Source organism: Uranotaenia lowii, chromosome 2 (assembly GCF_029784155.1).
Source record: "Uranotaenia lowii strain MFRU-FL chromosome 2, ASM2978415v1, whole genome shotgun sequence".
Classification (NCBI taxonomy): Eukaryota; Metazoa; Arthropoda; class Insecta; order Diptera; family Culicidae; genus Uranotaenia; species Uranotaenia lowii.
The window spans coordinates 187,288,450-187,314,694 of record NC_073692.1 but is presented as its reverse complement, the minus strand read 5'-3'; the positions used below and the strand labels follow the sequence as shown (position 1 = coordinate 187,314,694).

General features: G+C 37.6%; 1 protein-coding gene across 2 annotated transcripts in view; it reads left to right on the top strand.

Annotated features, from left to right (window-relative positions):
- LOC129749064 (voltage-dependent calcium channel subunit alpha-2/delta-4) overlaps nt 1–26,245 on the top strand; it is a 307,916-nt gene that overhangs the window by 112,907 nt on the left and 168,764 nt on the right. The window lies entirely within an intron of this gene.

The window sequence follows — 26,245 nt, the reverse complement described above, 5'->3', positions numbered from 1 at the left end:
ATGTTGAATAGCATCGACGACTGTTGAGCTTTTCCACTACACCAACAATTCTTCCAGCCATCGGAAATCAGCATCACGAGATGAGCTCTGAGCTTTTCCTCTCAAACTCACTCCTCAACAGTCATTGTCGTCCAGCTTGGCTCTGGAGTCGGCAATGAGGTGATGCTGTCAACTGGCCGCCGCACAAAACACCACCTCCAAAGCAGCAGAAAAATCGTACTGCAGGCTTGGATCGTAGAGGTGATCGGCAGCGTAGCAACACACCACGAGAAAAGCCCACTCGATAAATAGCTTCTTCCAACTTTCAATCAAGGCAGGATCTGAAGCTTTCGACGATGATCTTCTTCGTTGCGGATCCCAATAGTCCTTCTCCCAGCCGTCGGCTCGTGATGTCAGCGAGATGATACCCTCTCGGAATCCCAACTTTTCGGCCATGAACTCCACTGGCACCTTCTGGCTGACCTGGAGTATCTCGTAGAGTCTGCGCTGGCGATCTTTTGCGCTGGTGGTCCTTTGCGCTTGGATCAGCTCAAAACTGCTGGCCACAGCGAATTTCTAAAGTACAAGAGTAACCCTCTATCATTACCACCAAATTAATCCATTTTATCCTGACAGATCGACCGAGTTTTGAACTCCAGTCCTTTGAGTTGGCTGTCCGATATTTTACCACGATGCCAACTCATAAGTTTATCTGATCCACGCTATCGCTCTATATGAGAGATATTCTTTTTATGAACCGGCCAAAGGATGAAAGGGAGGGACCGGATAGAGCGGCAATGTAAGAACCGCCCATTTATCGTTAATCAGTTCACTTTAAGGTAGCTCAAATCGTTAATGTCGAATAAGCATATTCTCATCTTTTTGGAGACATATTAACGAATTGACTTAACTGCTATCCGATTAAACTTTTTTTGGACAAAGTTTGTCGTAAATGAATGATAGAAAATCACTCAAAACCAACGTGCTTACGATGTTTATTGAAAATGCCTTAATATTCGATTTTGATTATCATTTCTATTACGATTTCATCCTAGCTGGGTACTAGCGATTGCTGGTTCCTCCAGCGATCGTCAATACACGAATTGCCCAATCGTGGGTTTTCAATAAAATCCACGGGATTGGGATGGACAGAGAATTCTTTGCATTTGGAATGGTAATGATCAAAATTCCACAACTGCTCCACAAATTGCAACAATTTACAACAATTAGCACATTTTCACTCTCTCTGAGCACTGGTTTCTCTCATTTTAACTCAAACCTTCTCATTTTCTCTAACAAATTGCTACAAATTACCACAAATTCAATCATTTGCTACACAATTTGTGTGATCATTGACGAATTTTCTCCCTTCATCTTCTTCCCCCGATAAAATCTCATATACTCTAAGACTTTCTTAAGCGGTGTCAGAATAAGTTGTAATATGTTATCTATTTTAATTTCCTCAAATTATAGAATTTTTTGAAAGCTTTTAACTATAAGCTCCCGTTCGGAGTACATCTTTATCACTGTCCCAGGCCGAATTAAGGACAAATGCCCCAGTAGGTACATCATGAGCTAACGATAAGTCAAAAAGGCACAATTCCAGACATTTACATCCGGTAATTACCATTTGTGAGGCAGTTTCTGGAGCCATCAGGCTACCACGGCCTATAACTTATCCCACAGAAGCCACAGAAGTGCGTTTCGGCTTATCTCGGTTATAACAGTTTCAACGGTTATAACAATTTGGCGAGCTGATAAGCTTAAGACCATGAAGATACGGCTCAAAGCTTCGATAGTCCGCATTGTGTTTCGATTAAATCTGAAGCTTCATTTCATCCATACAGATGCGTATCGTTTCTACAAACACTGTCATAGTGCATCTTACCTTCTTGAATAACAACCGATTTTTAGAATATCACACATTCGTTAGATCAGGCTCCACTTGGTCTAACCACATCGCCCGTTGAGACCCTGCTCGTCTGGTGCCTACTGGAATCCCAGCGAAACACGTGTTTTGAGGAACGGACATCCGGCATTCTCGCAATATGTTCTGCTCAGCGTATCTGTCCAGCTTTCGCGACATTCTAGATACTGGGTTCCCCGTAGAGACGCGCGGGTTTGTGGTTCATTCTTCGCCTTCATTGGTCTCGGATCCGCAGGCGATTCGGTGCAACTGAGCTCAAAGCACATACAGTTCGCATAAACTAGGCGCAGCTTGCATTCAAGTTTAGACCAATCGACTCGCATTTAGCGTAGCAAATAGGTAGCATTTAGGCGCAGCAGATCGTTATTTGGCTCGCATTTGGCGCAGCACAAAAAGCTTACATTCAGGGGCAGCTTCCTTGACTTGTTTTTGGCGCAGCACTTATTGCAGCTTTGTTACATTCAGGAGCAGCCTACTTGGCTCACATTCAGACTCAGCCACTTGGCTCGCATAGGTACAGCACAAAGCTCGCATTCGGCCACAGCCCACTTGGCTCGCCTTTTTGGCAGCATACTCGGCTCGCAATTCGACGCACTACGTTCGGCTTGCAGGCGCAGTTTTTTCAGATCGCTATTTGGCGCAGCACACTCGGCTCGCAGGCGTTAGTCCAGCTCGCAATTCAGCGCAGCTCAGTTAGTACGCAGGCGCTGCACACATGGCTCGCAATACGGCGTAAGAGGGAGAGCCGTTATCGTCGCGGCGACTCAACTGTAATAATTTTATATTACTTGAAGAAAGGGAAGAAGATTGTGTAGGGTGTCTCTAGAGAACAGATTTCCGTCTTGGGTCGGTGGTATCTTCTTGTAGCGTGGTTTCGTTAGCTACCTCAAGTATTGTCTTCTTGGCTAGCCTTCATTCTGATGTTATCGAATCGTTCAGGTGAGACATCGTTCTAGTAAATAGACGAAATGAGCATTCGATAAAATAGATACAGAGGGAATTTCCAAGGGGAAGCGAACTAAACGACCAAGTCAGACAGTTTGAGATATTCTTAGATAGGATACAAATATTCTAAACCTAAGACGTCTCGAATTGGAACACCAGGCAGTTTACTTCGGGCCCTTAGGTTATCCAGTAGCCGAGTCCTCAATCGATCAAACCGTTCACATGTCCACACGAACGTGATCAACGTCGTGGTAGTCATCCCCACAAATGAAAATGTTGATACTTACGGTTTTCGATACCGCTCCGTCGGCGAAACCAAAACACTTTGTTTTGGTTCCGCATGCTTTGAGTCAATTCGCAATTGAAACAATAGCGGTGATGATTGATGATGACAGCTGATGATGGTAAACACGGTACAAATGTTTACATCATCACACTGTGAAGCCAAACAACTCAAATTGGGTTCGTGGTAGCACAACAGTGTTGCCAGATATTCTGGGTAAGAATATCAAAGTACTCATTAAGAAATGAGTACTTTCCCGGTTAGGGAATATAAGATGTGGAAGTGACAATTAGCTATCGCTAATTAATATGGTTGTATTCTAATGACCTCACTGACGAAACTGAATAAAGATAACTCTATTCCACCACTGAAACCTGCGTTTTCAACAGGTTATGGGCCCAGATACGTCTGGAGAATCGGAAAATAAGTTAGTGAGAGGGGTACTCTCAATACTTGCGGTTAGCAAGTTCATCAGCGACCAGTGCAGAAGGACCAGCCAGGTCGAGGGGCCAGCCACGAGCCAGAGGATCACCGGAGAGAGCCAGCCAGCAGCCAGAGGATCGCCAGTGCAGATACCAGCCAGCGAGATGTCCCAGGCCAGCCAGAAGGTTCCGCCAGAGGTCGAGTCCGGGGAGGTTCGTGGACCGAGAGGGTTACTCTCGATGCCGTCACGAGCCACGCTGCGGTTAGCAAGCGTGAGCTCACGACCGACGGCCGGGAGGAGTCCCAGGATCCGCAACAGAGATGGTTCAGCGCGAAGGTCGGTAGGTCCACCCCGGAAAACTTGGGTGGACCTGATAGTCGAGAGGGTTACTCTCGTGCTTTGGCTGTGCGTGGTCAGCATACAGGAGCTGATCCAATCACAGACGACCACCAGCCTAGAGGATCGGCAGTGCAGAGGCAATGAGATTTTCCGGGTCGGCCAGAACGTGCCACTGGAGTTCGAGGCTGAGAGGGTTACTCTCGATGCCGACACGAGCCGCGCTGCGGTTAGCAGCATGGTTTTATTTCCGATGGCCGGGAGGAGGACTCTCGGGATCTGTAACCAGGATTGGTCAGATCCTAATGCTCCAGATGGAGTATTAGCAAGGATTGGAGATTGGAAGAAGCTGTTCGAGAGGGTTACTCTCGTGATGTGGAGCTACGCTGTAGTCAGCATGAATGAGCTTATCCAAGCCTACAGTTTGATATTTCTGTGGCTTAGGAGGAGGTATTTTCGGCGACGGTTAGTTGCCAGAAACTTTAGCAACACAGAGTCAGATTGGCCGTTTGTTGCTGAACTTTGCCTTCCCGCTTTTTGTAGCGATCAAAGAGTTGGAGTCGAGAAGATCTTTCTCATGCTTTGTAGCTGTGCTGCGTATAATATGCGCGAGCATGTCTTCGATGGATGGAAGCTGCTTCGGGTGCTTCGGAGGAGGTGGTTCGGGCGATGGTTAGTCGCTAGCGAATTCATCCACCTCTTGATTTCTGTCGATCGAAGTGTAGCTAATTCACGAAGCCACCGAGAAAGGGCCCTGTTAGCAACAAGAGATTGTTTATCTGGGGTTACCAGAAAACAACATGCAATATATGCTGTGCGTTTGCATGCTGAGGTTATCAGCCACCAGAATCAACGAAGATTCGTCATCGATTCTGGTGCCAGTCAGCATACGTTGGTAGACGAGAGCGACTACGAGAGTAGCGATGGCGAAGATGACGATGATGATCCAGATTCCGTCAATCCCGAACCAGCCCAGAGACGCAGTCATCGAGCAGGAGAAGCTTATCAACGCTACGTGGATAACGTAGCCGCTGATGATGAGGAAGAGTAACTTCAAATCGTCAGCAAGCTCAAGGGCCAAAGGGACTGCTTTTTTTCCGGAAGACCACCGCAGCCATGAAAGGAACGAGATTCGGGCTGAACGAAGTGAGGTTATCACTGAGCAGCCGTTCAACGATTTGATCGGTTGTTTGCAGTTTTCGAGGCCGAACATCAGTGCTGCGGTTGGCGTACTAAGCAACTATCAAGCAGTCCTAGATGAGAGCGAGATTTGGGAAGTGGTTAGCATAACCCAGGTTACAGGAAACCCATTCTGTTTCTGGTACGAATTGCCGATAGACGCAGCTAAACGATGGTGAGGTTATCACCGAACAACAGTTCAAAGAACTTATCGATTGTTTGCAGTATCTGGCGATATCATCGAGACCAGATATTTGTGCAGCGGTTAGCGCACTAAGTAAATACCAGGCCAGCCCGGCGGAAAGCCACTGGCGAAGCCTGCAGCATATTCTGCGATACCATCGACGTATGACCATTATGGCGTTGGTATACCGCAGAAACGCGAACACGGATAGAATTCGAGATTTTGCTATCAGGATACGTTGAAAAGTTTTTGCAACGATTCGTAAACCTGTAAGCACACCGCTTGACACAAACGTTCGCTGGACGAAGCTGAACGATATGGTGAGGTTATCACCAAACAACCATTCAAAGAAATTATCGGTTGTTTGCAGTATCTGGCGATATCATCGAGGCCAGATATTTGTGCAGCGGTTAGCGCACTAAGTAAATACCAGGCCAGCCCGGCGGATAGCCACTGGCGAGGCCTGCAGCGTATTCTGCGATACCATCGACGTATGACCGATATGGCGTTGGTATACCGCAGAAACGTGAAATTGGAACCACTCATCGGATATGCTGATGCTGATTTTGTCAACGACTCCGATGATTGAAGATCTGTATCAGGCTACGCTTACATGATCTTCGGAAATCTTATTTCGTGGTCAACGAAACGTCAGCAGACGGTCAGTCTGTCATCGACCGAAGCTGAGATAGGAGCCCTTTGCCATGCGGTCAAGGAAGGTTTGTGGTTAACAAACTTCCTTGGTGAATTGGGTGTGGTTAGCACTCCTTTCACGTTAATGGAGGACAACATCCCTTGCATCCAGTATCTGGAAGAGGCGCGGACTCATCAGCGGATGAAGCATCTGGATGTTAAGTATGCTTTCATCAGAGACATCATAAGAAGCGGTCAGCTATCTTTGCGACACATCTCCACTGAGGATCAGCCAGCTGATGCATTCACAAAGGCGTTACCAAGGGCGAGGCACGCGAAGCTGTTCAGCATTCTCAATCTGCGAATTGAGGGGAGGTGTTGATACTTACGGTTTTCGATACCGCTCCGTCGGCGAAACCAAAACACTTTGTTTTGGTTCCGCATGCTTTGAGTCAATTCGCAATTGAAACAATAGCGGTGATGATTGATGATGACAGCTGATGATGGTAAACACGGTACAAATGTTTACATCATCACACTGTGAAGCCAAACAACTCAAATTGGGTTCGTGGTAGCACAACAGTGTTGCCAGATATTCTGGGTAAGAATATCAAAGTACTCATTAAGAAATGAGTACTTTCCCGGTTAGGGAATATAAGATGTGGAAGTGACAATTAGCTATCGCTAATTAATATGGTTGTATTCTAATGACCTCACTGACGAAACTGAATAAAGATAACTCTATTCCACCACTGAAACCTGCGTTTTCAACAGAAAATTTCGCTTGCAGATGTATACGAAACAAATGCGCGTCAAGCCGGTAGTGATTTGACATGAGCCGAAAAACCACGCGAATGAAATCACGACTCAAGTTAAAATGCTTAAACAATGCTTCGTCGGAAACTTAGGGGTAATCGTATGGAGCTAACGTCTCAGTGTGCCATTATCTCAGCTAGACTGGCAAGCGTTAATCGCTAGAGTGCGAGGTATTGAAAATATATATAAATACTAGCTGATCCCATACGAACTCCGTTTCGCTTTCAACTTGGAATATGTCATGAACAGTTTGTATGAAAGTCAATTTCCAAGCATTTCCAGATGCACTTCTGAATTCATTGTTGAATAATAATCGCAAAAATATTGGATAATAACTTTGTCTGTCATCTGCTACTAAATTTGAAATCTGTTATCAATTGACCGTGCCAAAAAACCACGTGTATAAATTTCAACTGAATCATTGCATAACAACTTAATTATTGTCAAAAAGCTAAAACCCTTTAGGTCGCTCTTATATAATCTTTGATAATTGAAATCGATTGCCCTTCCCTCAAAACTCCCGTGTGCAAATTTTCAAAGCAATCCATTGTAAAATAACGTCAATATTGCTAAAAACAGAGAAAAATTAATTTATATGGACGACCCCTTTCGTCGACTCTTGGTCAAACATTTGACATCTGCAATCGATTGCCCGTCCCTGAAAACTACCGTGTGCGAATTTTCATCCCAATCCGATGTAGAATAACGTCGATATTGCAAAAATATTGAAAGGTTTATAAGGACGACCCCTTTTGCCGGCCCCTTATACTGAATTTAATACCTGAAATCCATTGCTCATCTCTTAAAACTCTCGTGTACCAATTTTCGTCTGAATCCGATGTATAATAACGACAATATCACATCAACAGTGAATAGTTAATATGGACGACCCCTTTGGCCGACCCCTGATTTTAGTTTGGATAAGCAAAATCAGTTGTTTGTCCCTAATTACTTTTATGTGCAAATTTTCATCCCAATCTGATGTATAAAAACGTCAATATCACTAAAAAACTGAAAACTTAATATGGACGACCCCTTTTGCCGGCCCCTTACACTGAATTTGATACCTCAAATCGATTGCATGTCACGCAAAACTATCATGTACCAATTTTCATATGAATACGATGTATAATAACGTCAATATCGCAAAAATAGCGAACAGTTAATATGGACGACCCCTTTGGCTGACCCCTTATACAAAATTCGACACCTTAAATCGATTGCTCGTCTTTCAAAACACTCATGTGCAAATTATCAACACGATCCGATAAAAAGTAACGTCAATATCGCGAAAACAATATTTGTCTTCTATGGACGACCCCCTTCAGAAGGGGTCATCCGAAAATCTAAAAACATTTTTCATCATTCCTGGTCCTAATGAGCATCCATGCCAAATTTCAGCTCTCTAGCTCTTAAGACGGCTGAGTCTATAGAGGACAAACAAACAAACAAACAAACATACAGAAATTGCTTTTTATATATAAATATATATTCATTGTAAGTTATTATCCTCTCAAAGATTTCACCTAGTAACGCGCCCACCTTAGCCAATGAGTCCTAATTCTCATTGCCTTGAATAAGACTACGCGACGGGATCCAAGCTAAGATAACCTTTACGAATTTTCGATCAAAGCGCCCAATACCCCTGAAATTTCCAGCAAAAAATGGGAATAGCGATTCATCAGTTTCATCGATTGGATCGCCTCAACGGAGTAGAGACTATCCGAATAGGTGAAATAGTGCTCTATGGGCAGTGGGCGAATGTGTTCAAAGGTACAATAAATTGTGGCAAGTTCGGCAATGTAAACGGAGCACGGCTCTCGAAGCTTGAACGAAGCTTCAAAGTGCTCATTGGACACTGCGAAACCAGTCATGCCGTCGATTCTAGAACCATCAGTAAAGAACATTTTGTAGGATCAATTTCACGTACATGTGATGTAAAAATTGGAGGAATGACGTTGGGTCGGACGTGATCTAGGTTTCCACGGATGTCATGGACAGATCGAATTTGATTAAGAAACTGCTAACCAGGTGTGTCCTGACTGTGAGTGACTGTGAGACTGTGACTCGTGTCCGAATAAATAAAGAAGAATTTATTTATAATTGACTAAAAGTATGATAATGGTTTAGATAATAATATTCATAAGCCTTTCCAAATTTTCTATCACTGAAGGATTCATAGTTTCACTTCGAATCAGGAAACGTAGCGATAAATCAAAGAACCTATTTTTTAACGGCATTACTCCCGCCAGTATTTCGAGACTCATCGTATGTGTCGACTGCATACAACTCATGGCAATACGCAAACGACGATACTGTATTCGTTATAGTTTGACAAGGTGGGTTTTCGCGGCGGACCCAAAGCAAAAGCTTCCATACTAATATTTGCTTAGCAAAAACTTTGTTCGAAAATTCAAATAAAAACTTTATATCTCAGTTTGGCCCAAAAATGGGCTCCTGGAAGGATCGTCAAATGTAAAAACCACCTAATGCCAAACTTCCTTTATAGATACGCCCGCGGTGTATAGTTACGAGAGAGGTATATTGCGCTAGCGATTGATAACTACCAGCTCTTGGGTTATAGTCTATTACCCTAACGGCACCCTCATTTCTATATCGGCATCATTTCTTTTCTTACCAGTTCAGCTAACCGTCTAGCTTCCTGGCAGCTAACTATAGTTATCACAAAGCACGTAAATTTCTGAAGTCCAGCTGTAAGTTGGGTGTGTCGCCACCACTTGGGTTTAACTTTCCTAGGCATGTTCATATCAGAAATTGTTACACCATCAATTCTGTAAGCCATTTTGTGTATATTTATAGCTTCGACATAAACTCAGTCTGCGTCGTGCTCTCAAACCCTTCGGATCGCTTTTTTATAGTCGTCGTGTTGTGTTGTTTTGGAGCAGTGAATCGATGCGGGTGGGAGCTTTAAGCGGGCCATAGACTACACAAATTGGCCTGTACAAATTCGATGATTCCGCGTCGATTGTTTGATCTATGCTCGCCCACACACTATACAAACATATTTCACGCGAACACAAATGATTGCTGTCGAAAACAGCAACAGCAACAAAAAAAACCCGATTTAATACACTTAACAGTGGATTGGAGCCTTTCTAACAGAGTTTAAATTATATTTGGAAATATATAAAATAATATAGAATATACATGATAGATTCCTTCCCTCTGAATCATATAAGTATGATTTCAGATATTCAAACACGAAAAATTCCAATCTCAATATAAAAACCCGATTTAATACACTTGACAGTGGATTGTAGCCTTTCTTTCAGCCTGTAAATTAGATTTGGGTACATATAAAACAAAATGAATTATGAATTATGATAAATGAATTTCATACGCAATAAATCCAAAATGAATTTAGGAATTAAAGATTCAAAGTTTTTATTAGGATAAAAGTATTTTTATATAATCATAATTTTCATATAAATAACCTTATTTGCAACTCGTTGGAGATTTTTGAATGACTAGATTCTGGAATAACTCAATTTACTCCTTTTGGAGTTACAGCATATGATATCTTCAAAATGGAAGGGGTATAAAAATTAAGAATACAATTTGAAAAAAGATGCCTGACCATGTATTTCAAATAATTCAACCTCTCAAGTAGAGGAATCAAATAAATAGATAAAATCATTGGAACAAAATTTCAATTGCTAGAGTAAAATACGATACCAAAATGCAGAAAATCGGTAGAATAAATTTTGAAAATTAAAAGTATTGAAAATTTTGAAAGCGTAGTATTTTTAATTTTGTTATTTTGAGATTTTTATCCTGTTTTGTTGATTTGGTCTATTTTGTTAATTTTGTTAATTTGGTCATTTTTTCAATTTTGTCAATAATGTAAATTTTTTCAATTTTCATAATTTTGTCAGCATTCTTAGTTGATAAATTTTGTCAATTTAACCAATTTTCTAGATTTTGTCAATTTTGTCGATTTTAACAATTTTCATGATTTTGTCAACTTTTTCAAATTTGAAAATTTTTTCAATTTTGTCAAATTTGTCAATTTGGTCAGTTTTGTTAATTTTGTCAATTTTGTCAGTTTTATCAAATTAGTCAATTTTGTCAATCTTGTCAATTTTGTCAATTTTGTTAATTTTGTCAATTTTGTCAGCTTTGTCAATTAAGTGTATTTTGTCGATTTTGTCATTGTCAATTTGGCCAATTTTCTCAATTTTGTCAATTTTCTTAGATTTTGTAAATTTTGTCAATTTGTCAATTTTGTCAATTTGGTCAATTGGATCAATTTTGTAAATTTCGCCAGTCAATTTTGTCAATCTTTTCAATTTTGTCAACTTTGTAAATATAGTGAATTTTGTCAATTTTGTCTTTGTCAATTTTGTGAATTTTGACAATTTGGTCATTTTGGTCAATTTGGTCAATTTTGTCAATTTTGTCGATTTTTGTCAGTTTTATCAATCTTGTCAATTTTGTCAATTCAGTGAATTTTGTCGATTTTGTCATCGTCAATTTTGTCAATTCTGCCAATTTTCTCGATTTTGTCAAATTTATAAATATTATCAATTTTTATGATTTTTTCAGCTAAGTTAATTTTGTCAAATCAATGAATTAAGCCAAGTTTGTCAATTTCGTCAATTTGGTCAATTTGGTCAATTTGGTCAATTTAATCAATTTTGTCAATTTTGTCGATTTTTGTCAGTTTTATCAATCTTGTCAATTTTGTCAATTTAGTGAATTTTTTCGACTTTGTCATCGTTAATTTAATCATTTTTATCAATTTTCTCAATTTTGTCAGTTTTATCAATCTTGTCAATTTTGTCAATTTAGTGAATTTTGTCATCTCTTTTGTCAATTTTGTTAATTTTGTCAATTTAGTCAATTTTGTCAATTTTGTCGATTTTGTCAATTTTGTCAATTTTTTCAAGTTTGTTGATTTTGTCAGTTTTATCAATATTGTCAATTCAGTTAATTTTAATCCAGTTTTTCATCGTCAATTTGGTCAATTTTGCCAATTTTCTCGATTTTGTCAATTTTATAAATTTTGTCAATTTTATGATTTTTTCAATCAAGTGAATTTTGTCAAATCAATGAATTATGTCAAATTTGTCAATTTCGTCAAATTGGTCTATTTAGTCAATTTTTTTTTCTGTTTCTTCAACTTTGTCAATAATGATTATTAGGTTTTTAGCTTTATATGCATGTTCCAAAAAAAATCCCAAATGCTTCAAACTCTACTATGGAGGGTTTGGTGGCGCTACTGTTTGGTTGTCATCTTCCATTGGCTTCAGCAAGTGAAAGTTCAGATTGACCTCCAAGCCGTCATCGTTTTTCTCTAGACACCAACCCCAACAACAACAACGCAACGTTAGATCTGAAGAGAGGAAGAGAAAAGGGAACAAAAAAACAAGCTCGAGAGCTTAAAGCTCGAGAGGATTCAGTAGCATTTGTCTTATTAGATTTAATTTGCTTTCACGGGCGAAATACTCTCCTGTCGTTGCTGCTTAAGAAAAAGCTTCGTAAGCACGACCGGCACGTGAGAAGATGAGAGGATGTGCATACATCGTCCGCGTACCCGTGTTGTTTTCCCCTTCTCAGAGCAATCTGTTCCTGAATATAATGTTGGGCGAAGTTACTATCGCTTTCGTACCATGCAGTGTGGGCATGACGTACTCACCAACGACTTCACAAATTTCGGGGTCGTACCCCGTGGTGAAAACCATTATATAATTTATAATTCGGAGCTTCGGTTCCGAATTTTTTGAAATGGTTCGGTGTAAACTGAACCATTAAAATGAAAAAATTTCAATCATTGGCCGGGAAAATATGAGCTGGCGTCTTCCTCCCATACGGTTTCTGTCACCATGACATCAAACCTGAGAGGGAGTGAAGCCTGTCTGTTCCCCCTTTCACACATCGACAGGTCCATACTTTTCGATAGCAAGCGCGTATCTATGACGTCACATATAATTTGACGTCATATATACGATAATCTTGATTTTAGTGATTGCTTGTTGTGGCCAGCCAGCTAAATTGACACGTTTTTTGGTGTGATGATTTGATGATAATTACTATGAAAATTTATTTTTCAAACTATTTTGTTTTTTTTTCTTTCTTTTATACATTGAAGAGGGAAAAAAATCAAATTTTTTAAGACAAAAATCATTTTTATTGTACTTCCCAGTTTCGCAAAAACGTAGTGACAAAGTTTATAAAAAATCACACCAATACATACAAATACACTGACATCGTCTGAACTCGTCGAGCTGATTCGATAGGTACCTATAAAGGTATATCTAAGACCCATAATTAAGGATCTCCCAAATCGACCGATAACTATACCTTTCTGAAAGAAAGGCAAAAAAGGTCTCTAACCATGTGTATCAGATAATTCAACGTTTGCTTTGGGACCAAACGTTGGAGTGAAGACAGCGAGAATAGAGAATCAATGATTCAAACATAGAGTCCAATGATCGGTGAAATATATTTTCAAAATCAATTAAGAACATGAATATAAAATTCAGGATTACAATATAAAAAAAAAATTTTGTTACCGAACGGTTTAAGTCATGTTACTTTTGAGAACTGTTAAGACTCTTGGATAGTTTACTTTAGGTGAACGCTTTTCAATCTTTTAGCTGTTCTAAGTTTTTTAATATTCAGCGATTGGACATGACGTTCTCTTTGAATTTTTTTTACATAATACTACACTACTTACAGTCTGTTAAAGGTTGAAAAACAATAATAGTCATAATCTTTATCAAATACAACGATTCTCATATTTTTGTAAAATTTCTTTTTAAATTCATTTTAAAATGTGTAAATTATTATACTCTTCAAATTTATCAGGATTCTTCCTGTGCTGGAGCTACAAATACAACATGTCCAGCCAAATACGATGTCTGAGGACCTCCCTCCAAATCGAGGTACAAATCTTCGACCCGTCCGGATCGATCGAATTGTCGAGTGCTGGAGCATCCCTTTTCGTTGTATCGCCGGGAGGTCCTATATCTAGCTCGTGTTTCTCGGAGATCGAACATTCAACATGAACTTCTTCGGCAGCCCCATGGCAGCAAATATCCAGACAAATCAATCTATTCAAGGAGTTCGTTGGGTGGTCGTGGTGGTATTGGATGGATCCAGGAATTTTGGATTGTTCGTTTCTCAGCGGCCTTTTCAGGAATGGTTAATAACTTTCTCATTATTGTAGTTTCAATAGCGCTAAAATGAGAAAAAAAATATGTAGGATAAGCCCCATTAACCATTTTTGAAGTCTTAACTAACAAGACGTAGAGATGAATCATCCGACGTATTCGCGTTTACCTACCTTATCGAAAAATCCAATTCTGTAGTCCAGTAATTTTTCGTCGAGTTATCCCACTCCGAGTTTTGCAACCAACAAAAATTCAAACGGAACCCGAATTTCTCTTCTGGTGCAGTTGCGTCTGTGGTGCCAAAAGCAGATTTTCCATTTTCGGAAGACGGGGGATCCATAATCGATGGCAATTTGTAGCGGCTACCGAACATTTCGAGGCAAATATTTTTCCCGAACTTATACCGAATTGAATTGAATGAAACTAGCGTGCCTACAGCTGTACACACCCTGAATGAAACTTTATAAAAATTAGTACTCGCCAGAGGTGCCATATGGTTTTGTCAGAAATCAGACAGCATTTGTACAGTTCTGAATGTGTTCAAGTTTTAGTTGTTGGGTTGATTCAATTTGCGGGTTTACTAGACCAATATAAATGAAAAACTAAAACAGTTTCACGTATTATTTAGTTTAAGCGTACATATTTCAGAAAAGATACAAGTGTTCTTAAAACTTCAAAAATGGGTCGTTTCAAATAAAAAACAAGTTCATCATAATTTAGATGAAATTTTTTAATTCTTGTAAATCTTGATATTTTTTTCATATTGATCATTTTCGTAAATTTTACCATATTCTTGTAATTTTTCACTCTTGTCATTTTTTTTCAATTCTGTCAATTTGAAAAGTTTTTTCAGTTTTGTAAATTTCGTCCATTTTGTCAATTTTGTATATTCGATTTTGTCAATTTGGCTCGAAGAGTTTTTTTTCTTTTTCATCAATTTTATCCTTTTTTTCCGATTTTGTCGATTATGTTAAATAATGGCAGAATGGTGAAGTATAAAATTCTAAAAAGAAGCATACCAATTGAAATTATAAAATTATAGACAGATAAATGAATAAGAGGAAAGATAATGAAATTGCACAATTGAACTTGGTGAACTTCGGGAATGCTGAAGAACGCTCATGTTTTAGTTTATTCCTAGGAAAACAACGTTTGCAAGTGGAACTGAATGATGAAAAAACTTATACTCGAAACTATTTAAAATATGTATTTTTGAGATTTTTATTTTTGAATTGTCAGGATACATGCAACTACCAGATGAGTTGATCCCAGTATCACATTTTTTTTTTCCAATAAGATTCTATCTTCTCTACCCAGCATGAGAACAGAAGCGATATCGATTTTTCAAAAGAGAGTATGCGCCAAATGTTAACAAATCGAGTTTTCAGCTGGGTGAAAAAGTACGTTCGAAGATCTACTTTTTGAACCTACTCAATTGTGTGATGGATGATTTGTGTTCAAGTTATTGAAAAAAACAAAATAAATTTTTTGCTGGGAGCTTATGAAGCTATCTAACTTCAAACGCAATTTTCTCGAAAAATCTATACCGAGATTTTAAAAATGAAGCTTTTGTTTGCCTGCGTCGTTTAGTTAATAAAAAATGCTATTAAATAAAAAAAAATTCAATAATTTCCTAAATGCGGAGTAGTAAAAAAAATATTTTAACTTGTTTTATTCCTGATCATTTGTCATTTGTTTTTTTCATTTTTGTAAAAAAATTTTTTTTTTAATTAAGATGGTCCGCTTCCTCCGCCCGCAAATGATGTTGTTTTCACTCCTCGATACAATGCGGGCTTCTTCAAAATGGATCACTTTGAAAATGGCAACGAATGAAAAAATATCTCAATGTCAACTTTTTAATCCATTTTATAATTTTTACATGAGAACTACCATCATGATTGCAGTTTTTCCAAAAAATCATTCAAAAGCAACAATATTAAATTATTAATTAAGTAACCATATAAAATGGTTAATCAAAATGAGCGTGTGAAGAAATTGATATGGTGTGCTTCGTTCTCCCACACGCGCCCCTTCGTCGTTTTGTTCTTCACATAGCAACCTGAATAGAGTCTCGAAGTAACAATCACTTCCGTACCATGCAGTGTGGGCACGACGTACTCATCAACGACTTTATCAAATTCGGGGTTGTACCCCTTGGTGAAAACCATTTTTATGTTTAATAATGCGGAACTTAAGTTCCGAAATTTTTGGATTGGTTCGGTTTCAAACTGAACTAATGAAATGAAAAAATTGAAATCAGCCGGGAAAATTTGACCTGTCGTCTTCTCCCACACGGTGTCTGTCACGATGACATCTAACCTGAGTGGGAGTGAAGCCAGTCTATTCTCCCTTTCACACATCGACAGATCAATACTTTCAGATAGCAAGCGCGTATCTATGACGTCACATATAATTTGACGTCATATATACAACAATCTTGATTTTAGTGATTGCTGGTTGTGGCTAGCAAGCCAAATTGACACGTTTTTTGGAGTGATTATTTGATGATAATTACTATGAAAATTTATTTTTCAAACTATTTTGTTTTTTTTTCTTTCTTTTATACATTCAAGAGGGAAAAAAAACAAATTTTTTAAGACGAAAATCATTTTTATTGTACTTCCCAGTTTCGCAAAAACGTGTGGACAATGTTTAAAAAAAATCACACCAGCACACACAAATACACTGACATCGTCTGAACTCGTCGAGCTGATTCGATAGGTACCTATAAAGGTATATCTAAGACCCATAATTAAGGATCTCCCAAATCGACCGATAACTATACCTTTCTGTAAGAAAGGCAAAAAATGATGCCTGATACGTTTTTTTGGGGAAAAGCGAACTGGTATGTAAGGAGCTCATTTTATGTATGGAAAGAATGGTATTTAAACAGTAGAATTTCCAAGATTTATAACACGCTGAAATGGTGCCGTGGTAGCAACCAGAACTTTCACGTTGCTGGTCACGGTTCGAATCTTACTGTTTTTTTATGCTTTTTTTTTACTGAATAAGTAAAACCAACTACAATATTGATGGATAGCCGTGACGCGTGCCCTAGCATGATACCTTTTTTAGAGCTCAACCATGCATAGAGGAAAAATTCCCACAAAAGGAGGGGAAAGTAATATGACTATTAAATGATTAATCTCATTCTGTAAACTAAATCTGAAATCTTATTCTGATTCTAAAGTTTGAATTTTGAGTTACAACACTTAGTCTAATATTTGAATATAAGTTCCAATTTCAAATTCCAGGTTGATCTTTAATCCAAATTCTTAATCAGAATTCTAAATCTGAATTCTCAATCTGAATTCTGAATCTGAACTCTGAATTTGAATTCTAAATCTGTATTCTGAATCTGAATTCTGAATCTGAATTCTGAATCTGAATTCTGAATCTGAATTCTGAATCTGAATTCTGAATCTGAATTCTGAATCTGAGTTCTGAATCTGAATTCTGAATCTGAATTCTGAATCTGAATTCTGAATTCTGAATCTGAATTCTGAATCTTAATTCTGAATCTGAATTCTGAATCTGAATTCTGAATCTGAATTCTGAATCTGAATTCTGAATCTGAATTCTGAATCTGAATTCTGAATCTGAATTCTGAATCTGAATTCTGAATCTAAATTCTGAATCTGAATTCTGAATCTGAATTCTGAATCTGAATTCTGAATCTGAATTCTGAATCTGAATTCTGAATCTGAATTCTGAATCTGAATTCTGAATCTGAATTCTGAATCTGAATTCTGAATCTGAATTCTGAATCGGAATTCTGAATCTGAATTCTGAATCTGAATTCTGAATATGAATTCTGAATCTGAATTCTGGATCTGAATTCTGAATCTGAATTCTGAATCTGAATTCTGAATCTGAATTCTGAATCTGAATTCTGAATCTGAATTCTGAATCTGAATTCTGAATCTGAATTCTGAATCTGAATTCTGAATCTGAATTCTGAATCTGAATTCTGAATCTGAATTCTGAATCTGAATTCTGAATCTGAATTCTGAATCTGAATTCTGAATCTGAATTCTGAATCTGAATTCTTAATCTTGTAAATCTCATTTTGATTGTTTTGCATCACACGGTTTTCAACATTGAAATTTCTTTCATCCAAATTTTTTTTTATGATTTCGGATTTTACAACTTTTAATAGTATGGTTTTACCCCTAAAAGTATGCAGCAAACTTAATTTCAGAAAAATTGTGAAAAAAAGTTTTCACAAAACAAAATCGTGTTTTCATGCGTAATGATCTTTAAGTCATCGCAAATTTATCAAAAACTGTGCAAATTGGTATTCTTGGAGAAACAATTCCAGAATTGAAAATTGATAAAGTGAGGAGAAATTTTACGGATGATGAAAAGAGCGAAAGAACATTTTTGCAAGGAAAATTTATTAACGTACACCATACTTTACCTCGCAACATCCAGCTTCATCAATTTTTAATTCTGATATTCTTTCTCCATGAATCTAAATTTTTCACCGATATGCCGAAAATAAATTTACAAAAATTCTGAATCTGAATTCTGAATCTGAATTCTGATTCTGAATTCTGAATCTGAATTCTGAATCTGAATTCTGAATCTGAATTCTGATTCTGAATTCTGAATCTGAATTCTGAATCTGAATTCTGAATCTGAATTCTGAATCTGAATTCTGAATCTGAATTCTGAATCTGAATTCTGAATCTGAATTCTGAATCTGAATTCTGAATCTGAATTCTGAATCTGAATTCTGAATCTGAATCTGAATTCTGAATCTGAATTCTGAATCTGAATTCTGAATCTGAATTCTGAATCTGAATTCTGAATCTGAATTCTGAATCTGAATTCTGAATCTGAATTCTGAATCTGAATTCTGAATCTGAATTCTGAATCTGAATTCTGAATCTGAATTCTGAATCTGAATTCTGAATCTGAATTCTGAATCTGAATTCTGAATCTGAATTCTGAATCTGAATTCTGAATCTGAATTCTGAATCTGAATTCTGAATCTGAATTCTGAATCTGAATTCTGAATCTGAATTCTGAATCTGAATTCTGAATCTGAATTCTGAATCTGAATTCTGAATCTGAATTCTGAATCTGAATTCTGAATCTGAATTCTGAATCTGAATTCTGAATCTGAATTCTGAATCTGAATTCTGAATCTGAATTCTGAATCTGAATTCTGAATCTGAATTCTGAATCTGAATTCTTAATCTGAATTCTGAATCTGAATTCTGAATCTAAATTCTGAATCTGAATATGAGTTCTGAATCTGAATTTTGAATTCTGAATTTTGAATCCTGAATTCTGATTCCTAAACCTGTATCCTGAATTTGAAAACTGAATCTGAATTCTGCATCTGAAATTGAATCTAAATTATGTATGAGTATGTAGAAATGAAAAAAAAAACATAAATTCATTCTTCAACACGAGTAAAAAAAACGAGGGTCATAAGATCTTCATATAAATTCCCCCCCAACGCAGTTTCCTGTACGGCTCTGCATTTTGTTGACACCCGGCATGGCTTTAGACACTATAATTTCATAAATGAAATTATAATGTCTATAGGCATGGCGGACTCTGAAGGAAACGCCCATCCGCCATTTGCTGCATTGAAAAGCAAGAAGTGTAAGATATAAACACTGTTGCCGTATTTGCCCCAGCAGACTGAGAAACTGCCCAGACCACGGTGCGTCTTAGTAATGCCTTTTACCTATTTGAGTTTGAGCCGCTTTCAATCAAGCGTGCCGATGGTTTATTGGATAGCGCTTGCAACTTGGGATCTGAAGGGTTTTGGTTCAATTCTCGAGTTAATAAAAATATTATTTTTTTATTTTGATTATCTTCAATTTATAAATGATTGCTGGTGCTGCTGCTTCGAGGCGCCACTAGCAACTTTTTTTTATGCCATAATAAGTATGATATGTATTTGGTAAAGAAAACGGTTTCAACTATTTTGTTTTTTTCCCGTTTTTGAAAGGGTTGTGTAGAAAAAAAAATGCATTCTTTTGAGACTAAAATCATTTTAATTGTGCAGCCCAGTTTCGCAAAAACGTTCTAGACATTTTTAAAATGGCACATACAAATCCACGGACATCAACAGAACTCGTCGAGCTGAGTCGATAGGTACCTATAAAGGTATGTCTAAGACCCATAATTAGTGATCTCTCAAATCGACCGATAACCAAACCTTTCTGTTAGAAAGGCAAAAACCATCTCCACCCCGGGTGGGAGAATGTTTTGTACAAAATATTTCGATCCCGACCGATTTTACTCAAACCGTTTGGGCGCTCATTCAAGCAGTGCCATACACTATGCAAATCGTGCTCACAGCGACAAAATTTCATCGAATTTCATCGCATTTGTACAAATGTTGTGTAGTCTGTGGCCCGCTTTACAGACGAATCGTTACGTTTGGTCTCGTAATCCACGGATTGTGTGCATTTTTTCTGAAGTGAATTGGTTGTGAAATGGGATAGTATTCTTAAAAATATCCGTAGAGATAGAAGCTTACAAAATCGGTGTGAAATCATACAATACACACACGATGTTTTTGGTTTTTGCTTGCTTGATTGATCAAAATTTGCGATGTTCTTGTGATGGCTTGTGATGTGCGGCCTACTTTGATAGTACCCGAAAGTTGGAATTTTGGTGTTTTCAAATGTTCCCATGCTTTGCCATGATGTTGTGCTAAGGGAAAAAACATGGGAGTTCTTCGAAAAGAGGAATAAGTCGAGAAAGGTTATGGTCGTCGGCCATCGCAATGCAGTGTAAAAAGAATTTTCAACGAGTCAGGTAGCCTTTTTAGTTGGAGGAAAGTGATGCGTTTGATTTTTGAATTGAAATTCAAAGAAATTGCAGTGTTTCGATACGCGAGAAGGAGCTAATTGACGCACTCTATCGTTGTGTGTGTATGCTGATTGCAATGATGAGTCATTGAGAGCAAACGTTAGCAGTCAATGACAGCGGATTGAGCAAGATACGAAGGAGATGAAAGGAGCCATTTCAGCAAGAACTAATATGGTGAGATCAATCCATGTTATCTGTATATATCTTTTAATTATTGAGTGTTGAAACAAATTTATTTAATGAATGAGGCTGTTCTATGTGGGTGATTCAGCATTTACGCTGATGTTGTATGTGTAGTATAAATATGTAGTATTACAAATATGTATTGAGTAAGTGTTGATAATATTTTTAGTGCCATGACACTCATTCCATTTAGATGAAAATCATTTTTACAAGACAATTCTTAATGTTTTATGAGAGATTTTTGGATATTATGGAATGTTTTATTTTCTTTTTTAACCTTTCTTCAAGTAGTGAGAACGCCTAAAGTCCAAGTACGGTGCTCGTTTGAGGGGAATGTGAAAAGGGAACATTACTGTAGTGACTCATTCTTACTCATGTTCTTCCATTCCTTCATGTTATTTTCATTCAGAAATTTTTAAATATGTCTGGATCATATGAGAGTAAACAGCATCTATTCTAGGTTTGCACTGAAATTATGAATTGATATCATCTAAATTTTTATGTTAAAGAATAGTCCAAAAGTCGTTTTTTTATATTTGTCGATGTAAGTCGATGAAAAGTATACATATGTGTATGTTTAATTTGATAGCATCAGCGAAAGGCGGGAGAGAGTGCGCGTGAGCATTTGCGACAGAAGTTGAGAAGTTAGGCTCCACACGGTCAAACCATTTGACAAATGAAAGTAACGGAGCTTTTTTCGAAAGGTCATACTTTTCTATTTTTTTCTTGTGCGCATTATTTGCACGACTTCTTTATAAAACATGTAGTTCAATTTTGAAGAAGAAAAAACTGTTGTAGAAAAATTTGAATTTTTCGACATTTGATGCAAATCGCGTTTTTGATTCTTCGGTTTATCTCTTTCTTATCAATTTTGAGCAGTTTTTATGATCGTTCCAGATTATATTTTTAAAATGTAATAGCTTTTTATTATTAAATGGTTAGGTGTGTATAATTTGTATTTATATTTGCAAGTTACAAATGTTCAAACTATTGTTATCACTGTATTGAAATATTATTTGAAAATAGTCAAAAGGTATATTTGGTTTAATTCATATCGCTAATCGAATAAATCATTACTGTAAGTTGGGATGAAAAAGAACAAGTACCCATGGTTGTTTAAATATATATGCTTATTAACTTTTATCTTTTCAGGTACGTATCCTTTTAAAACTTTTATTTTTAAATAAAATTCCTCATCAACCAATTTTTTTAATAATAAATATATAAAACTGCATTCTCTGACATTTTGATTAATTTTCCTTACGGCCATATACTTTTCTTTGGGGTAGGGATATTTTCAGAGGGAATGCATCTGGGGATAGCCTGAAGAAACCATTGCAAGCGGAGTGGTAGCCAACCATTGTAGGTTTCTACGGGTTGGATGCCTTCCCTCGACGAACCATCGGCCGTGGAAGCCTTCGGGCCAACCACACAGACATAGGCAGGTCCTTGCTACCGATGGGGGAACCTTACATACATACATACATTTATAGCTTCGACATAAACTTCTTTACAAAAACTTTGATTTTACATCCCTGCTTCTGGTCCAGTGGCTGCTTTTCAACTTGATTTTGGACTGCTACGTAATAGCTGATCGTTTGGTGATCGCTGAGCATATAATGGTTACACAATCCAGCTTAACTCATCTTTCAATGAGGGGCTCGTGCAAATGACATTAATTAATGAAGGTGGGTGTTTGTTGCTTCAGCAAATCAACTCTATCTTCAGAATTGTGGAACTTTTCCTTAAACTGTGACTTCCAGGGTGAAAAACCTACTACTTACCTCAGTTCACTGTCCTGTCCTAGCTAAGTTAACCCAAGTAACACACAAAAATAGAAAAGGTTTTATAATTTTTATAAGGTGTTTTATAAGTGATGTATAATACCGTAAATGTATTTATTGGAAACCTATTCACAACTTCTCTCCAGGACAGCTACAAGCGTCCTATAAAGCCAAACATTTGAAAAAGTCATGAAATACCTAGTTACAAACTTGTTTTGATTTATAAAAGCCTTTTTAAATTATTTCGTAGTATTCGTGTCCTTATACGGTCTTCATAAGTGCTTTGGTTTTATAAATGTTACTTAATAACTGATGGAGGCCTCTTTAAACCGGTTATATGAAACAAATCCCGCTTTAGGCCAAATAAAGCTTATAATAGGTATTTGGCCAACTAAAGGGATTATAAAAAAAATTATGCAGAAACAACCAAAATTTAAACAATAATATGTATTTCGGTGGCAAAAGAAGAAATAAATGTATTTTCCATATGAAAGGAGCTACAAAGGATGAAATTGACTTCGTCAAGCGTCAGAAAAAATAATTGGCTTGCTGCACAGTTTTCATTATTTGCTGGAAGTGTACATCTTAGTGGAATTTCCTGACTGACAGCTTAGTAATGAACATTTCAACATTTGTCTTGGTCCGCAAGAATTGAAGTGTACCGATAATAAAACAGTGAATCCATGAATATATTTAATTGTCTCTCAAGAATATTAGAATAGTGTGATAAAATGAAAGATTATAAGATTCTTTTAAATGACTTTAAAAAACTCATCAAGCCTGAAGCGGTTTTGTAGAAAAAATTTATAGATTACTACATAGCTTTGTTGGTTTAAAGACTTCCTTTCAAGCTACTTTTTACAACTCAATGCACTTTTATAAGACAAAAAAATTTTGTAAAAGTGAACAAGTTTCATTGGCAATTTATAGATAACAAAATCGTTTTTTAAGTGTCCAATAACAACTATTAAAAAAATTATAATAACGCAATTTTCATAGAAAATAATGATGAATTTATTAACGACTGTTTATTATTATAAAAAGTATTCCTCATCTTATTCATGCTTTATGAGAGTTCCATTATCCTTATGGAAGAAAGAGTATTAAAAAAAATCTTGAACGAGCACAAATACTTCAAGTTAAAAAAATCATAATTTTGATGTCTATTTTATTGCATTTTAATTGCTTTAAGAAGCAATTTACAGCAGGCCCATTATTTTTTTTAGAATTTTCTCATAAATATTTGTGGTAAACTTGAAAGCGCATGTTGATTAATGGTTGGAATCGAAAATTCTGATTGATAAAATCATGATGAATTCCCTAACAGAATGATGACGAACAAATTTCAGCTTTGTGCTTTCGATTTTATATTTTATTTGAATGAGATTCATTTGTTTTAAAAATTATTATTAAGAACCAAATGCCAGAGCAAAATTTTTTGTAGGCGAAAATAATATAATAAATAGGATTTATAAGCAAAATTCATACAGAACTTTTAAAGTTGATTTGGCTTGTCAAGGTTTTATAATTTGCTCTACAGAACCTACTGCAGTAGGGCCTTTTTGTGCTACTAACCGTTGTATTGGAGTTTTATAGATTCTTACATATCTGAACGCGGTTTTATAGTTTTAATTTATAGTTGGCATGCAGTTCATTATAAAACCTAAATTGTTACTTGGGTAAGTTCTCCTCCTATGAATACAGGGCTCTTTCTAGTCGTGAACGTGAAACCGTCTCATGACTCAATCGGTAGCTAACCTCACCTAAATATTCACCCATATTCATAGTCTTAAAAGTGTAGGCACGGAAACTTCTTTCAATGACAATTGAATACTCAGCGCAAGTTTTTTGTTTCTCATCACTCTGCCAACCCTAAGCGCGAACTTTCGAGTGTAAAACCTGCTGCTGCCACTCTTGGATTGATCTTTGACTTTGACGGAACAGAGACCATTAGCAAGTGTCGTCGCCGTAGTCTTTTCTTCCCGAAGCGCGCTCGGTGTAAGTAGGTAGCTCGAGAGTGGGTACGAAATCGGGGGGATGGGCGGCCATGTTGACGCCTCCCCCATCACACCTTCAGCAATTTGTATCTGCACCCGCCCCCCTTGCTGGCAAAGTTTATGTTTCTGGTTTTTTTTTGCTTCTTTTTTTCGGTCTGTTTGTTTCCTGGCTGCTCATCACCCGTCGTCGTTGCCAGTCAAACTTTTCATATCTATGCGCTGTCGTGGGGTTTCGGGTGATGGCAGAGTGTTTGAACCATTCGTGACCTTTTGGGTTCCAAAAGCCATTGGGGCTCGGGGTCACAGGAATTGAGGGAACAGGGGATGAGACGGGCGTATGGCTAGGTTGACTTTTGTCGGCTTTGGTTTTTGTTCTGCAATGGAAAATGGGTGTTAAAAAGGAATAAATTTCTGGTTCGAATAAGCACCTTTTTGATTGAGCTATGAAAACTTTTGAATCGTACTTTTCCTGCTACGCCGGGCCAATCGGATTATGTCTGAAAGTCGTTATATCGAGAAGATTTGGCAGTAATAAACTGGCGAAATATCTTATAAAACTCGATGGCATATTTCGAATGGTACCAATCAGCGAATCTGAGCGCGCTGAACATAGCTGGGTAAAATATGATTCATAAATTGGTACAACTGGATTATCTTCAGTTTACATGGCATAAAAGGAAAATGGGTGGGAAGAAGATGAAGGAGGAGGAGAGCGAAATTTTCAGAATGTCCTTCAGATATGAAGAGAGCTTGAGACCAACAACGGCAGAAAAACGACCAAACATCAAAAGTAAATCGCTTACCAACGAGAAATAACTTTCTCAAGCAACGGAAGCACAAAAATGTCACCCAGCCAAAATCCTCCCAAAACTGCGGGATGCTGAGGATTTCATCAAAAGGCGGGAGAGGAGAGGGCCAGAAGTGACATGAAGAGTGATCCCAAAAGCGGTCCAAAAAGGAGACAATTTAAAATATGTGCCCCATTCCTGTCTGATGCTGCCCGCTTACGTCGTTCTTGGGTTCGTCGTCGTCGTCGTCGTTGTGTGTCGTATTTGGATGGAAGGGCGTTCTTCGAAGTTTCACTCCCAGACCAGATGAGGTTTGTGTGTTTTCCTCATCAAAAAAAGGTGGAGCACCAGACAAACTTTGGATTTTTGTTGGCTATTTGTAGAACATCGACCGAATGAGGCAGCCCAAAAAATTTAAAGTTTCAAAAGTTTTCCATCTATTAGACGCTTGAATTAAAGCATCCGAAAAAGCTGCAATGGCGCTGCGGTTCATCCAAATTTAGGCCAGCAATTTCCGAAGACGACAGGAAGCAATAATCCCGCGGCTGCGATCTTCCTCCGAAATCACTTGCACATATCCGATGGCACTTTGTGGGAACATTTTCGCCAGAAACATTTTCATTTTTGGTATCGCTTTAGATAGACATGTAGCTAACTAAATACATTCTGACAGACTTGCTGGTTGGTTAAGGACGCCGTTCTCTCTATGCTGATCAGATTGACTGATTCTATCTCAATGACTTTATTCTGTGGGAGGCATTGACAGAATGGGTTTACTGTAAAACGTTATCGAGAAGTATCCTCCTGGGGA